This window comes from Papio anubis, chromosome 10, assembly GCF_008728515.1.
Source record: "Papio anubis isolate 15944 chromosome 10, Panubis1.0, whole genome shotgun sequence".
Lineage (NCBI taxonomy): Eukaryota > Metazoa > Chordata > Mammalia > Primates > Cercopithecidae > Papio > Papio anubis.
The window spans coordinates 13,476,165-13,489,520 of record NC_044985.1 but is presented as its reverse complement, the minus strand read 5'-3'; the positions used below and the strand labels follow the sequence as shown (position 1 = coordinate 13,489,520).

At 38.6% G+C, this 13,356-nt stretch overlaps 1 long non-coding RNA gene across 1 annotated transcript in view; it reads right to left on the bottom strand.

The window, feature by feature from the left end:
* The window catches only part of LOC103877290, a 61,278-nt gene that overhangs the window by 22,663 nt on the left and 25,259 nt on the right, over nucleotides 1-13,356 (bottom strand). Inside the window, exon 2 of the long non-coding RNA XR_004176485.1 lies at nucleotides 4,630-4,710. This is a non-coding gene — a long non-coding RNA (uncharacterized LOC103877290). The remainder of the gene's footprint in view (nucleotides 1-4,629; nucleotides 4,711-13,356) is intronic.

Below are 13,356 nucleotides of genomic sequence, written 5' to 3'. Positions count from 1 at the left end.
CCAAGTGTTTTAAATGGAATAACTGATTAATTCCTTATAGCTGCTCTAGGAGGCAGGTATCTTCTCCAAGTTAGAGATGATGCAAATGAAGTAAGAGCGGTTTTATACCTAGTCATATCCAGTGTGTGAACAAGGTTGCTGTGGATCTGGAGCCTGCACTCTTCTACCACCGGACGTATCTCTATTGCTTCACTGACCACAAACTTCACCCACTCTAGTGGTCCTGTTCTAAATATTGGGAGATCATCTTTTGACATTTTTTTCTCACTTGGGCAATTTTCTTATGATTGTATTGAGAGAAGTCCTCAACATTTATCATGAATTAATATATTTTCTATTTCCCCCAAAGACTTAAGTTCCTCCAATATGTTTGTGTATGTGATGCTGAGAATTAGTTGGTGTGGGGCTGGGGTTGATGGCTTCTAGAAAACAAGATTTACAGGGATTTTTTTTTTTTCTGTCCTCCTCCTTTAACCCTCCCTCTAGCTTTTTCTCTTTTTATGACAAGAGTGCCTGGAAGGAGCTAATGCAATCACTACCAGCATCAACATCAGTCAGGTCAGATCAAGACCAGCTGCAGTCTTTAGTAATATCATTTTCTTACAATCTCAGCAAAAAATGATCTCTGTGTATAAATAATACAAAAAGAGAGACTTAGCTTCTTTCGGAATATGCACCTTTAGAGAAATGAAAAAAAACTCTTGAGCTGAAAGATTGCCTGAGGCTTTTAAAATAATTTCTTTCACTCACCTAGGAAGAAAAGAGACATTATATTATTACTTCCCTTTTTGTTCAGTTTTGATTTTACAATATGACCAAGGGCCTATCTTCCCTCTTGATGCCCTCCTGTAACTGCCAATAACGTTAAAAGGACACATAAATACTTTTCAAAGAGGTAAGGATGCTGCCCACCCCTGAACAGTTGTGCAGGTGTACATCTTCCTGACCTTCCTAACTTCCAGCTCCTCTTTGTGTGTATGAGTGTGTGTGTGAATTTATACACACACACATACACACATAACAAAGCTAATGACTGACACTGCACTTTGATGGAGTCAGACCTGTCTCCTGACCTTTCTCTAGCAGAAAACTCAAGAAATGTCTGTTTCCTGTACTTTTAAGAAAAAGGGAAAACATTCAGTGAAACAAAAAACAACTCTGGGCGTCTGAAAATGTAAACAGCAAAAGAGAAATTAACTATGGTTGTGCTTTTTCATTTATACAGTTGAGATGTTTATAGACACTCATATAAAATATAGAGGGAGATGAGTCAGAATTGACTATATAACCCATATATAACCCATAACTGTTAACTTATGAGCAAAATATAAATATCAAATACATTATACCTATAACAAACACAATATCAGAAAAATTCAATTGGAATGTAGAGGAAGCTTAGGTATGGTATAATGGAAAAAATTATGATTGAACACTCAGCTAATGAATTTCCACTATCTACTGAAGCCAGTACTAAAAACTGAGGTAACAGAAATGAAAGGTACAACACTTGCCCTGAAAGTGTTCATAAACTTGTCAGAGAGGAAGACAAGAATATGAAAAATTGCAATGGCACATGATGAATGAGATACACGTACACGTAACAAGTCTCTAATTTAGGCCAAGAAGAAGAGGGAAAGATTTTTAAGAGAAGGAGACACTTGAGAAGATGTCTGCAAGAAAGAAGTGGACAAATACAAAGGAAAGAGGGTGGAGCATTCCAGGCAAAAGAAAAGCACTTGCGTAAGTCCAGAGGCATTTCAGAGTAAAGTGCATTTGAAGAAAGCTTCCAATGACTGCCTGTAGTTAAACATAGGCTTATTGTACGATTCAATTACACTCTTAGCTATTTATCAAACTGAGCTGAAAACATGCACACAGACATTTATAACAGCTTTAGTCATAATTACCAAAAAACTAGAACTAACTGAGATATCTTCTAATATATCGATTGGTGAGTAGACTGTGGTCTATCCATACAGTGGAATTTCCATTCAGTGATAAAAAGAAACAAACTATTTATTAATTCATACAAAAATAGGGATGAATGAAAGAAGACAGACCCAAAAGACCACATATTGTATGATTCAACTCATATAACATTCTGTAAAAGGTAAGGTTACCAAGATAGAAACATATCAGTAGTTGGTAAAGTTTGGGAAGGAGATCGCATTCAGCTAGAGAAGTATAGAGGATTTTTAAGGTGATGAAAAAATGTGCATGGTACTACAGTGATGAGACAATATGCATTTTTCAAAACCAATAGGACTTTATGGCATAAAGAATGAAACCTTAGTATATGCCACAACAACAAAAAATCAGCCGAGTTAAGGAATCCCAGGATGAAATGCACTATAACAAAAATGGTAAAAACCCAAATTTAACTTCACTAAAGAAGTTTCCAGCAAAAGTAACTTTGGAGAACAGTTCTGTGACTGGAAACTGAAAGCTAAAGAGACAATGATGGATGTGCACATAAACTCTATACTCTAGTAGATCAAGTTATGTCTCTCAGGTGTATGAGTTAAAAATGCTGAAACTGCTTTACAAATATACTGGGGTTGAGCAAATAAGTAAAGGAATGGTTGATGGTGGGAGTGACATTTCTCTCCGCTGGAGATGGAAGTTACAGATAAGCAAGGGAAAAATGGCTAGGAATCATCAGGTATAGGATTAGACTCTGTGACATAGTATAGACTCATGCTTAGATATTTAATATAGATATAAAAGGATATGAAAATATATATATATGTATGTGTGTGTGTACATGCAGATTTGTATACGTTCATATATTTCATAGCTGTCCACTGAGAGAGTTTAGAAGCAATGGAAGGTAGTAAGAGCATATACATGGCCAGATCTGGATTTCTGATGCCATTCTTTAATTAAAAAAAAAAAACAAAACTAGAGTTCTTTGGGTTCTAGGGAAGAGATGAGAATATACAAGAACCTCATGGAGCAACTTGTAGTGCCAGAAAGTTAAAGAAGTGCTCAGAAATAAAGGGTCAAACAGACTAACCTGTAAGAGTTCCCAGTGGTCCAAGCTGACACAATTTGAGAATCAAAATAATGTAGCACTGGGTTATAACCCAATACCTTAAATTAATATCTATTAATGATTATATAAATTGTTGAATGAATGAAATAAATGAATGGAGGTAGAAGACATAGCACACAAACAGAAGATTCCAAATAATTTTTGTAGATTCTCCCTCTCCAAGATGTGGGGCTTAACATTCTCTTTCCTACCCTCATTGAGTGTGAGCTGCTCTTTCAGAAAATAGTGTTTAGAAAGGTAGGCAGGTGGGGTTACTTTGTAGTGAAGAGAACTGGTAACACTGTTTCAGCCAGATTATTCAGTTTTACATCACTTTAAGCCACATTGATAGTGTGTGCCCTTGATATGATGCAATGAGAATGACATTTGACCTCTATGGTCTTCCTCCCCCAAATCCACAACCTAAGTCTATCCATGTGGAGGGGCATTCTGGAAAATAAGCACTACTCAAAACTGTCAAGGTCATTAAAAACAAGAAATGCCTGAGAAACTACCATTGTCCAAAGGAGGCCGAGGAGACGTGACAACCGAATGTAATATGGTGTCCTAGATGGGATCCTGGAACAGGATCAAAGGACATTAGGTAAAAACTAGCAATTTCCAAATAAATTTGGACTTAACTTAGTTAATATAAATATAACTGGAATGTAATAGTCTTGTTTCCTTAGTTGCGATAATTGTTCTGTAATAATGTAAGATGTTAAAAATAGGGGCAACTAGGTAAGGAGTATACAAAAACTGCACAATTTTTGCGACATTGTGGAAGTCTAAAGTTATTCTAAAATTAAAAATTAAAGAAACATTACTCATGGTAACATAAAAGTTACCCACACTTTGATGAAATAATGTGAAGAATGAGAACATGGAGAAGGCAGTAGGCAGAGGTCCCTGTAGGGTCGTGAATGTCATCTGAGTGTGGAATTATGGCTTTGTAAAAGATTGATGTGAGAGGGCAGATGCTTGTAGGGACCTGTCACTCATGTAGTCATCCAAATGAGAATTCCTTATCCAAATCCACATTTGTAGAGTGAGATGAACAGAAGAGACAACCTGGTGACCAACTGATTAAAGCAGAGAAGGGAAAGGAAACTTCTCAGAAGGATCCAAGATTTCTCTTTGAGTGATTGAGCAGGAAGTGGTGTTCTTCCTGAGCCAGAGGCCACAGGGGAGCCAATATAAAAATTCAATGTCAAAATACCTCTTTAGAACTGGGGATGAGAAAGCTAAGAGGACATTTTCAGTTCTCAGAAGGCAACCAGAAGTAAAAACGCGCTGTCTTTCATGCTTCTTGCCTATACACCTCCATTGCGTTCATGCACCCACAGTCCATGTCTACCCAGTCTCTGTCTCCTCTCTTTTGAAGTGTGCCCTCAGCTATACATTAAGTTTGAAAATCTTGATAAATTATTTCATGTTAAGGGAGGAAATGGTGCAATGTGTTAATAGTATTGTTTGAAACATATTTAACTTTAAACAAAATAGGCAGATAGGAATAAGGAAGAAGCTGGGAGTGGATGGGGGTGAAACCCCTAGGTTGGTGCTGATTAGCAGGAGAGCTGTGTACTTCCTACCTGAGGCTGTGATGAAGAGGTCCCCTTAGGGCAGAAATTTCACCATCAAAGTAGCAGTCCAAATGGGAAAGGATCCAACTGCTGCTCAGAAACAGGAAAATCAGTCAGCTGGAGTAGTAGAATGAGCAAAAGAAAAAGGCCTTAAATAGGTCTGATAAAAGTCTCATTGGGAAAAAAAAAAAAAAAAGAAAAGCTAAATGTAATTAGATTAAAAATATATTTTGCATGCATTCATCTCACAAATATTTGTTGTGCACCCTGTACATATGTCATGCTCCATTTTAGGATGTTTGGTAGGACAGTGAGTTGAACAGATACAGTTCCTTCTGTGATAGAGTTTAAATTCCAGTGGCATGACAGAGATAATATACAAGTAAATAAAAATAATAAGTTCTGGTTTTGAAAGTGCTCTGAAGAAATTATCAGGGTGATTATCTGGGCTGAAACCCGATAGATAAGAACAAAGCAGCTCTTCAAACAAAAGGGGCAAAAAGCATAGTCTTTTCATTCAATACTTCAGCCAGAGACAAAATGACCTTATTTAAGCCTCATAACTTACATTATTACATGAAATGAACCCAAAATGTAAATGTTGTGGCTACCTCCATTTTATGCTTTTGAAAATGGGAACTAAACATTAAGTAACTTGTACACTACTTGCTCTGAGCTGAAGTCCTAACCCCAGTGCCTCAGAATGTGGCTGCATTTGGAGACAGGATCTTTAAGAAGGTGATTAAGTTAAAATAAGTTCATTAAGATGGGCCCGAATCTAATCTGACCGGTCTCCTGGTAGGAAGAGGGAATTTGAAATACAGAGTCTAACCACAAAGAAGCATGAGGGATATGTACGCATGGAGAGAAGGCCAAGTGGGGACACAGTGAAAAAGTGGCCATCTGCAAGCCAAGAAGAGAGGCCTCAGGAGAAACTCGTCCTGCCTAATCCTTGCTCTTGGATTTCCAGCCTCTATACCTGTGAGAAGATACATTTCAGTTGTCTAAGCGACCCAGTTGGTGGTGTTTTGTTATATGGTAGTCCTAGTAAACTGATATACTACTTAATATGGTGACATATGAACTAAAATCAGGCATATTTACTATGATTAGAATTACTATCACTTATAGTACCTCCAAAGGAGCCTTTTTTCTTTTTTTTTTTTTCTTGACATGGAGTTTCCCTCTTGTTTCTCAGGTTGGAAGGCAATGGCACAGTCTCAGCTCACTGCGACCTCCATCTCCTGGGTTCAAGCAATTCTCCTGCCTCAGCCTACCAAGTAGCTGGGATTACAGGAATATACCACCACGGCAGGTCAATTTTTGTATTTTTAGTAGATATGGGGTTTCACCATGTTGGCCAGACTGGTCTCAAACTCCTTATCTCGAATGATCCGCCTGCCTCAGCCTCCCAGTGTGCTAGGATTACAGGTGTGAGCCATCGCGCCTGGCCACAGGAGCCATTTTTAATTTTTTTTTTTTTTTTTAAGAAATCCCAAGGGGAATGCATGTTCTCACAGGATCATTCCAAATACAATGTACAGCAGACATAGGGGAAGACATATTCAGGAAATAAAGCCATAATGGTGGAACATCAGACACATCTGTATGACGCCGTCTCTATAACAGGTTTGGTGGTAGTGGTGGGAGACTCAGTGTGAGTCAGGAACAAGTATACTAGTTGGGGTGGGGGTGAGCTCTGGAGTCGGATTTCTTGGAGTCAAATCCAGGTTCTCCTACTTACTAGCTGTATTATCACGGGGAATTTGTTTCTAAATTTCCTTAATCTCTCATCTGCAAACCAGCTCATGAAGTGGGCATGACATTTATGAACAGGTGTAAAACACAATCACAATATCTGATTAACTGTAAACACTCAATACATGTTATGTGATGACATTTATGAAGCAACTGCCTGGACCTATTCCTGGAGACCAGGGATGGGGATGGGGATGGGGGTTGTTTTGTTTTGTTCATTTCTGTATCTTCAGGACTTAGTAGGTCATGAAGAAATAACTGTTGAATTATTCCTATATAAACTCCATTGAGAGACCACTCAGAAAATGTATTTTTAAAAATGGGGCCTAAAAATTAGGAGGGTCCGGGAAAGACGACAGGCGGTGGTTCAGTAGTCCCCAACCTCTTGTTACTGTGGTATCTCTTTTCCCTTGATCTAAAATCCCACCTGAAGCCAGTCATTGTGGGGCTCCGGCTGTGGTTGCTGGTGGTGCCCTGGTTAAATAGAGAAGGCTGTGTGGAGAGTGATCTGAACATGTGTCATCAACATGTGTCCCAGGCAACAGACTTTTCTCTTGTGATCTGTCTTTCTTGGGAAATGAGAAAGAAACAAAGCAGTGAAGACCGTAAGGCCAGAAGGAGGCTATCAACTTTTCTATATTATCCCGTCAGGCAGAGAACACTATTCTTTCCAGCAAAGACAGTTTCTGCAGTTTCACAAAGCTTTACGACCACACACTGAGCATCCTTTGAGGGTAGATATAACACTATCTCTTAGACCATGGAGCCATCTGAAGAGACAAAAAAAAAATCTTCAGACCAAAGGCACATGCTAGCTAATTGCTGAAAGCCTGGGAGAGCCGGCGAGTGGATTCACTGCTTCAGGTCTGACAAGTGTTTCATAAGAGTTGGTGCTGGGGGTAAAGAAATCGTGATCACCTTGAGAAAGTGCTGCTTCCAAAGATGTTCTGGTTCTCTGATGATTAACAGGGTTATTATGTATCCCTTTTGTGATTACCCTTGAATATATGACAAGGGTCCTTTGTCATCCATAGAAACACTGTTTTTACATTCCAGTGAGAACAGAAGAAAGGTTTAATTACCATCCATGGCATCTGCTTATTTGAGTCGTCTTATGAGTAATCACATAGACCAACATATCCAGATGGCCAGGCTCTCTTCCTTTCCCTGCCTTTCTCTTCCTTTCTCACCATGAAAGGCATTCTGTTTTATATCCAGAAAAGTCACTTACTGAAAGATGACCGAGATGTGACTCCAAATGCCTGGTATAATATGGAAAAATAAATCCCAGTAACAGGAGCCGGGCGCGGTGGCTCAAGCCTGTAATCCCAGCACTTTGGGAGGCCGAGACGGGCGGATCACGAGGTCAGGAGATCGAGACCACCCTGGCTAACATGGTGAAACCCCGTCTCTACTAAAAATACAAAAAACTAGCCGGGCGAGGTGGCGGGCGCCTGTAGTCCCAGCGACTCCGGAGGCTGAGGCAGGAGAATGGCGTAAACCCGGGAGGCGGAGCTTGCAGTGAGCTGAGATCCGGCCACTGCACTCCAGCCCGGGCTACAGAGCAAGACTCCGTCTCAAAAAAAAAATAATAAATAAATAAATCCCAGTAACAGGAGAGCACGCAATACTTATGCAGATCAATTGGTGGACATTTGCCTTATGAATAATTAAGCAGTTTTTTGACTTGGGGCAAAATCATCCCTCTTCCACAAACTAAATACTTGGTTTACCCATGTGCACATCAGAGGTAGGAGGGGGTCTGATTTAGTTTTTGAAAAATTACATCTGATATAAAGTAATTTTGCAGATAGTTCCTCCTTTAGGACCCAAATTACCACAATAGGTTTCCATAATTTATATTAATACAGAAGAACATATCTTGAGCTGTTATCTAAATAGCACACAGGTCAAAACATGTTATTTGATGCCCTTCTCACAAGGTGAAGGGGTTTTCCACGATTAAATATATTTAGTAAACATTGCATACTATATATCTCCTACAGATGCACAGTAAGACCCAGACATTTTAGAGTAATTGGTTTAAACCTTCTCAATATATGTCCACAAACTTTTTGACCTTGGAACAATTTTTATTGTTTTTATGAAAGTCCTGCAAAATTCTGGCTTTGTGGAGATTATTCAGGGAAGACTTCCTTGCCCCCTTAGCTTACTTCTATAGACCCCCAAGATGTACTTTTCTTTATCATGGCGCATTTCAAACCTAATTATTTAGAAATATACCTTCCTCCTTTCGATCAACATTCTGCATCCCAAACTAGTCACAGGGCTGAGGGCATCAATGCATCTACCCAAATGGTCTAGAGGAATTAGCCTCCCTTCTAGCCAGAGACGTATTTTATGGCTTCCAAAGTAATAAAGTGGCCTATTCTCAATGCAGCACCAATAACAGCAGTTGCTTCCCACATAGACTAAAGATTAACAACAGGACTTGGGTGGATTTATAGGGCAGGTTATTACACCCTGAAAATAAGAAGGTGTTACTAATTCTCTTTCCCTTGATTTAATAGACTGACAGCTCCTGGGCTCCAGGGAGCTTCATGAGACAAATAACTCTCCAAATAAACCACCTGGGAGTGGGAGAGCTCAGAGGTGACTCTGCTCTCTCTGTGACCTATGACTGCTCACCGATGCAAAAGGACAGCAGCCAAAACACCTGCTATCTCTAAGTATGTGCAATAAACATCAGGTGTCAACCCCAGAGGATTTGTGGATGGACACCTGGACTGTTCACCCCTCAGGCACACCCCCACACTCATGACACTCTCCTGGGACTAATTATAGTCACTGACAATCTGTCTCCATCCCAAGACCAGTCCATAATATCAGAAACTACTTGCACCCTTAACCTCTCCCTTCTCACCTTTAGGTGGGACCACAGTGATGTACAAGTCTCAAGACATGAGAAATGACCTGAGTTCTACAGTTTGGGGTTGAAGACCCTACTTCACCCTGTCTCTCTCTATTGTGTCAGCATTGAAATTTCAGTTCAGATTTTAGGGTTCTAATTTTCCACTTGTCCAAGAGAGGAGTTAATCATCTGAGTAGGAAACTGCCTGCATGATACACGTTGAAAAAATTCTGAAGGGGTCTCTGTCACCCAAATAATTACGTTAGGCCCCTGAGCAACCTAAAATATCTCAGTTGGATATTAATCCTAAAGACATCAGATTAAGGTGGTAACAGACTTTTCTGAAGTAAATTCTAGAAGATACTCTCATAATAGAGTAATTCTTGTGCATCTGATAATGGTTATAATGGTTGTTATAACCTAGTACTTGATTTCCAGAGTTACAGAAGATACAGAGCATTATATTGATCAAGTTCAAGTTTCCAAATAGATTCTTGGGGAAAACATACATTGTGCTGTTAAAACTAGCTCCTCCTTGGGCAGTAACTATTACATCCTCTTCATCCTGCCCTGGGGTCATGATCATGCAGTAATGTATAAATCAGGGCATTTTATCTATCCAGATGTATTTGAGAGGCAGGAGAGTATAGCGTAGTAGTTAGAAAAAGACAACAGGGAGACTACCTGAACTTAATTCTGATTCTGACACTTGCAAAAACGAGAATCACTTAGGTGCTCAACCTTTCTCAGTTCTCTCATCTGTTACATTCGTTAAAATTAAAAAGAAAAACATGTTAAGGACAATAATGCATCCTATTTTATGTTTTCTAATAGAATTTGATAAACTACTATAAAGTGCATGGAACAGTGTCTAAAATATACTAAACCATCAATAAATGCTAATTTCCTAGTGTTTAGGCCTAATTTAACCCTTTTTTCCTCTTCAAATTTTAAGTTCTGGGGTACAAGTGCAGGATGTACAGGTCTGGTACATAGGTAAATGTGGGCCCTGGGGGTTTGCTGCAGATATCAACTCATCACCTAGATATTAAGCCCAGCATCCATTAGCTATTCTTCCTCATGGTCTTCCTCCCGCCACCTCCCAACAGGCCCCAGTGTGTGCTGTTCCCCCAGTGTGTCCATGTGTTCTCATTGTTCAGCTTCCACTTATAAGTGAGAACATGTCATGTTTGTTTTTCTGTTTCTGCATTAGGTTGCTGAGGAAAACCGCTTCCAGCCCCATCCATGTCACTGCAAAAGTCATGATCTCGTTCTTTTTATGCCTGCATAGTATTCCATGCTGTTTATGTACCACATTTACTTTATGCAGTCTATCACTGATGGGCATTTGGGCTGATTCCATGTTTTTGCTATCGTGAATAGCGCTGCAATGAACATACGCATGATTACTAGGTATATACCTTTGGGTATATACCCAGTAATGAGATTGTTGGGTCAAATGTTATTTCTGTTTCTAGATCTTTGAGGAATCACCACACTGTCTTCCACAATGGTTGAACTAATTTACCATCCCACCAATAGCCAGAATCTGTGACAGTAACCAAAACAGAATGGTACAGGTATGATAACAGACGCAAAGACCAATGGAACAGATCAGGGAACTCAGAGATAAGACTGCACACCTAAAACCATCTGACCTTTGGCAAACCTGACAAAAACAAATAATTGGAAGAGGATTCCCTATGTAATAAATGGTGCTAGAAGAACTGACTGGCCATATGCAGAAAATTGAAACTGGACCCCTTTCTTACACCTTATACAAAAATTAACTCAAGATGGATTAAAGACTTAAATGTGAAACCTAAAACTATAAGAACTCTAGAAGAAAACCTAGGCAATACCATTCAGGAAATAGGCAAGGGCAAAGATTTCATGATGAAAACACCAAAGGCAATAGGAACAAAAGCAAAAATTGACAAATAGGATCTAATTAAACTAAAGAGCTTCTGCATAGCAAATGAAACAATCATCAGAGCGAACAGATAACCTGTAGAATGGGAGAAAATTTTTGTAATCTATCCATCTGACAAAGGTCTAATATCCAGAGTCTATGAGGAATGTAAACAAATTTACCAGAAAAAAAAACACAACCCATTAAAAAGTAGGCAAAGGACATGAACAAACACTTCTCAAAAGAAGACATTCATGCGGCCAACGAACATATGAAAAGAAAACTTGACACTACTGATCATTAGAGAAATGTAAATCAAAACCACAATGAGATGCCATCTCTTGCCAGTCGTTATGGTGATTATTAAAAAGCCTAATTTAACTCTTTAAAAGTCCCATTGAAGTAGGTATCATGATGTCCAAACTATAAAGATTTAGAAACTTAGGCACGTCATCACTGTTTCAAGGTTACACAGCCAAATAGTAGAGCTAAGCTTCAAATCTATTTCCTGTAACTCTGAAAACTCCTGCTTTTATCCACCACACTAAACTGTATCCTTTCAAATCCTACTGCACTTGATGGCTGCAATACATTGTATTTCTAATTCTCCTCTAATTTTTCAACAACTTCATTAATTTATGGTTACACAGATTCTACAAACCATATATACTTAGTGATACTGTATTATTAATTAGAGGAGTGAGTTAGGAGCTAAGAAGTTTGGCTGTGCCTATCAAAGATTCTATCATGGTAAATGCAGATTCCTTCCTTCTTTCTTACCTACCTATGTGGTCACATGACAGTGCTTTTTTCAGATCTTGTATTGCTGGGTGACAGCTTCTGTGCTTTGAAATCCATTGCTGCATTTTTACCAAGGTTGTTTGCTCTTTCTGTTCCTAAGATGCATAGGATTCTTTTCATGGTTTTGGCTCAGGAACATCCACCCCAGTGGCCTTGGTTAACCTTCATCAGAACTGCACAACTCTCCCAGCACCCTTCCCATTTTCTTTCACCAGCAGTTTTTTTCTAATTCATTTCTTGACTATTTAATTCCATTTCGGTATCTGCTTTTTTTGGCAACCTGGATGAACACACAGTTGAATTCTATAATAAATTGCAAGGCACCTTTCATTCTACTTTAATTCTCATCTTAGTATTCCAGATGTCCATTAGTCTTTCAAGATAGTCCTGGGAACACTATATTGTCCTCTGGAGATAACTACCACAGCCTCTTCATTCTCCCAGTCATGATCGTGCATTAATAGAGAAATCATGGCATTTTATCTGCCAGAATATATTTAAGAGGGGCCTACACTGCCCAAACTAAAAATCAACTGTATATACATTTTAGATGTCAATAAAACCATGTAGCATTGAAGTAACTGTTTTCTAAAGAAAGGAAGAAAAGTGAGGAAGGGAAGAAAAAACATATAATTTTTCAGTATCTACTATGTGCCAGGCATGGTGCTGTGACAGGTCATCTTTATTTCAGTTTCAAATAATCTTATGATTCAGATTTATATATGAGGGTCAAAAAGGTGGTTAAGCATAATGTGATAAACCTAAGGATCACAGACAGAGGTTGAAGAACCCAAATTTCAATTCTCGTTACTCAAGTCTTGGGCTCTTTTTTGTACATCATAAAGACTCTCAGAAAGATAGTAATCTTCACTGCGTTTTAGAGATATTTTCAAGATACATATAAACATATTTATTTGAATGCACACACACACTGAGACACACCTATATGTGCATACATTGAAACCCACCTGTACAGGTGCATACAAGCACACAGACATATAAAGTAAAATATATACATAAACATATGCATATATGTATATAAATACCTAGTAGATATAGACATAGGTATATAAACACACATAAAGATTCTGCATGATTTTCTGGCATAAAGAACTTAATTTATTCAAAACCATAACACATTATCATCAGGTGTTTTTGTTACAATGAAATTATCTGTTCCTCCCACATAAAGATTTTAACATGTGGATGAATGAAGATGTCAATGAAGACAAAGCATCAATAGTGCCTAGTAGGATTCTGATCTATATTTGAACTCCATTTAATTCTCCTAGTGCCCTTAGATGTATGAGTTAAGAGCGGATCAGTTGCCTGTAAATAGCACAGGAAACAAATAGCTCATCATAGAAAACTGACATTCTACTGTTTAGTCTTG